Genomic DNA, 4820 nt, shown 5'->3' on the forward strand with positions numbered 1-4820 from the left:
CGCCGCCATTCCCGCTGCTTGACAGCATGCGCAGTGCGATGCGGCAGGCAGGACTCGCGGCAGTGCCTATAACGACGGGGGGCCCAATCGTTTTATGAGGTTCTTCTAAAAAGACAAAAAAAAAAAACCGGCAGCGCCTTCTACGACGAAGAAAATTCCGAAATGTTTTACGTCTGCGTGATCTTTGTGAATAACGGGTCTATACTACTGAAATGGCACCACAAGGGAAGACGAATGCACACGAGGAAGATTACACGCTTGTGTTTCGTGTAATCTTTCTCATGTGCATTCGTCTTCCCTTGTGGCGCCGTTTCAGTAGTATAATCCGTACTAACTTGCCCAATTGTCAGTCCTTCTAAATAACGGGTCTACAATCAAAGTCCCACTCGAGCACACGCTCATAATGTTTTGCTCATTCGTACACATTCTTTTAAAATACAGAAATATTGCATATAGGCTATGGGCCGATAGGGAGTTTTAGCGACGCTGCGTTTCCGTAAGTGGCGTTACGCTAACGCGATATCTAGTACGCCTATTGAGCACATACTCGAGCACGCGATCAATGCGTTTTTGCTCATCAGTCCATTTACTATAGGCACCGTACAGTCGAGTTTTCCAGTGCGACTGCAGCGCCAGAACGCAAAACCTAGCGGACAAAAAACGCAATAATGAGACGGGGTTGCTCAAAATGGAACGCGATGTGCGCGTCTCCCTCTCTGAATGAGTGGGCGGACTGCGGCCGGGATACACGGGGGACGCGTTCGCGCGTCTGTTTTCTGCGTGCCCCTAACGGCCAATGCCAGCGAACTTGGGACGGGCCAGTGCGAGCAACGCAGCTCCCTCTGGTCAGTGTACGGTGCCTATGCAGAAATATTGTGAGCTACGGATAAATTTGAAAGTTTTAGCGACGCTGCGTTTCCGTAAATGGTGTCACGCTAACGCGGTATATAGAACGCCAATTGAGTACGTACTCAAACACGCGATCAACGTTTTTTTCCTCATTAGTCTATTCTCTATGCAGAAATATCGTAAGCTAGGGATATATTTCAGAGTATCAGCAGCGCTGCCTTTCCGTAAATGCCGCAAGCTAACGCCATAGTACCTTCCTCCGTACCAACCACCATGGTTTCGCCGAACGCTAAGGTTTTACCGGGAAGTTAATGTATTTTGCCTATAATCCTATGGCCAAAGCTTTACTAATATCATGTCGTTCCCGCTATTCTCTCGACGATATGATGTTAAATTAGTATGTAATTTATATAATATTCGAGTGTATCCTTATACGGAAAGCATTTAAATCATATCAACACGCCAGCAACAAACACGGTAATGAGCAGGAGCGCTTTCAAATAGCCTTTCGAGAATTCGTTTTGCAGATGCCCGTAAAAGACTCTTCGTGAACTGCGCATTGGAAGGATTATGCGTAGCAAATGACGAGAAAATAGTATCTATAAAAATAAGTTGCGCGAGCTTTATGAATTCATCCCGGAAATATCAGGCAAATTCTGAATTAGAGAAAAGTAAATCACCCATGAGTATAGCATTGCCTAATGCAAATTCTGAGCGCCGCTTCGTATTGGGGCAAGGCCAACTGTGTTTTAAGTTTTGGCTTTCCGCAAGGTATCGACTACCTACATCATATATAATTTTTGTGAAGTAGGGAAGCACCCACTAGGCCATTATTCGTCCGTCTACGGATAAGCGAGGTACCCGCTACACATCTGTAAGGTATGTGCACTTTGTTGATGGTGCATGTGACTGAAGACGATGAAGAATTAAGGCTGAGCCCTTTGCATTGGGTGGGAAGCATTAGACCCCACACTCGTTGCGCAATGAGCATTGTGTGATGACTGGTTATTTTACTCTTCTGCCACGCTATATTTCATAAGTTAACGCGATTCCTTGCCCGACATGACGCCCGCGTAGGGTCTTTTTGCAAATGAGTTTCAAGCAGCACTCTGTAGTAGAATACTCCACTGCTACGCAGAGGACCTGAGTTAAAATTCCATCTGATCCTTGGTATTTTTTTGTCATTTTATTTTTTCGTGTCTATCGGTTACTTTTTCATGTCTATCGGTTACGCCACCGACGGCGACGGCGATGGCGACGCCGCTCAACGCAGGAATGGGCGCCTAAGAGCTGAAAATAGAGAACAACCATGAATGTCATGCAATTCTTAACTGGCTATATTGTTATTGCTCCATGGGTATTTCGAATGGAGCACGTTCAGTTAAAGGGGGCCATGACAACCAGTTTTCGCTGATAATCTGTGTTATGTGGTTTAATCCTTTGGTGTTCACAACCAAGCTGGCAAAATGTCAGCGCATTTGGTCGAGAACTTTATTTATAACGAATATTTTTATAAACACGCGAGCGGTCCTAGAGTATGACAGCACTGGCGCACTCGCGAGCCGTGACGTAACAAGCCACTTGCTTTGCGAGCGTCTGTATTCCGGCCAACGATTTTCTTTCGTGGTCAGCTGCGCGTACAATGGAGCTATTTCAGCTTTCTTCAGCTTGGCATTGAAAACTGAATGATTTGCAGCGGCTGAAACTTAGGTAGAACACGACGGCTCCACACCGTGAAGCACATGACGTCACACACGCCATGGCGAAATGGCGGTCACCGGCTGTAGGCGAGGTTTAAAGCCAGCGACTTCTAGGGTTCATTTCGCAATGAAAAAATCTTTTAGCAGTCCGTTTTTCATATATGTACAGGCAGACTAAACCCTCTACTTCTGTTTTTCGCTGAAAACCAGGATTTGGTGGGTGACCGTGTCATGGCCCCTTTAAGTTAGGTTTTCAAGTCGTTATATAGTTACGGCAGAGTTGGCGGCTTCCTAGAATAAGCTTGTTTTTGTGCTCATATCGAGCGAAAAATGTCACTGTAATAAATGCTTCGTGGCACTTTACAATTAGCCCAGTCCATATGCAAGTCATTGTCATTTGCGTAAACTTCTGAGAAATATTTTGGCAACGCAGTTCACGCACAAGGTTTTACGAGGCATCACACTGCAAGCAACGTCGGAAAATGAAAATGCTGTAGTGGCTGAGTCGTGCAAAGAAAGGGTCACAGCGTTGTGTTAGTTGCGTGTTCATACATACTGCTCTATTTAGTGTTTTATGGAAGCTGGAGTATGACTGGTGTGGATTTGAACCTGGCCAATATCGTCACGTCGCGTGCTGGGATGAAGATGGAAGTCTTGCACAATCAAATGAATGCGACAATGACGCCGAGTTTCGATAGCTTGCTGTCTTTTATGAAAAAAGAACAGGAAAAACTAGCCCCTTATAACTGAGAGCAGCCAGCTAAACGACGGCGTATCCCGGCCGCGGCTGCTATATTTTCGATGGAGGCGAAAATGTTTGAGGCCCGTGCACTTAGGGATTTAGGTGCACGTTAAAGAACCCGAGGAGGTCGACATTTCCGGAGCCCTCTACTACGGCGTCTCTCATTATCATATCGTGGTTATGGGACGTTAAACGCCAGATATTAGTATTAAAAGACGGCGCACACAGTTACAGAAGATGGCAGTGCCAAGCTGACTTAATTATTCTCGTATCTTCTATTTTTTTGTGTGCGTTACATTATAGTTGCACACTTACCGTTGAATATGCAAACTGGCGCAGATTTAGATCTTAGTGCCACAGAATTTGAGGCTGCGCATCGGGCATGTACTTCACTGTGCGGCCTTATGCAAACACAAAGTGAAAAACTGTGCAGTGTATGTGGAATAAGCATGCATTAAATAAAGATTCGTACTGCGAGGCAAGACTGGACTAACGGTTGTTTTAGGATTAGAAATAGATTTTCTCCAAAATTCGCTATCGCATGCAAGACTGGTACTTTTGAAGCGAGGATCGGTATTGATAATAAATGGTCAACCGAGCTCAGATGGACAAACAGGCGCGCACGTTTTTAATGCTGAAGTAGAGGATACACACGTATTTCGAAGACTGTGCCAAAAGAGCGACTTCCAAGGAAAAGACTGCACGCTTCTACAGATGTCTGTAGTCTTTACTTCGCAAGTATACATTCTTGGAAGCCAGCACTGTATGTGTCGTTCTAGCAGTAACCACTTTTTTTCTTATTTGCTCTGTGCTCAGTTTGCCATTTGGCATACCTAGCTCATAGTTCGAGACGGCAAGAAGTGTACGAAATGTTCCTAAAGGGACACGTTTTTGAAATATCGCTCGATACGTTGATGTTGCTGGGTGCTGCCAGATTCCGTTCAACTAGTTGACGGTTAACGCCTGATCACATGTGTGTCTCGGCAATATCTCTGCAACCTATACGATTTGCAAATGGGCCACTGATCTGCAGCGATGATGGTGGCGAAGTCAAGTAAAAATGATTGGCGTAACATTAAGGGCCAGTAAGAGAGTAGAGTGCATTACAGAGCATACAGACATAGTCAACATTCCAGCTGACTTGAAAATGAAAAAGTAGACCTGGGCAGAACACGCAATGCGGAAGATGGACAACCAGGGGTCAGTTAGAGCGACGGAATGGATACCGAATGATGGAAAATGAAGATGAGGACGGCAGGAAGTTAGGTGGAGTGACAAAATTAAGAAGTCCCAGGCACAGAATGGAATCAGCTGGCATCTAAGGCTAAGGCTAAGGTAAACTGGAGATTATTGGCAGAGGCCTTCGTCTTGAAGTGGGCATAAGATAGGATGAAAATGAGGACGAGATGATGAAATGCGTGATGAAAATATTTTGTGTGACACGATATGAAAATGCTTCAAGAAGGCGGCGATTTCGGCTGAACGGTTGCTTATATTGAAGTACCCGACTATTAGGCAACCCTTGTCGG

Source organism: Rhipicephalus sanguineus, chromosome 10 (genome assembly GCF_013339695.2).
Source record: "Rhipicephalus sanguineus isolate Rsan-2018 chromosome 10, BIME_Rsan_1.4, whole genome shotgun sequence".
Taxonomy (NCBI): Eukaryota; Metazoa; Arthropoda; class Arachnida; order Ixodida; family Ixodidae; genus Rhipicephalus; species Rhipicephalus sanguineus.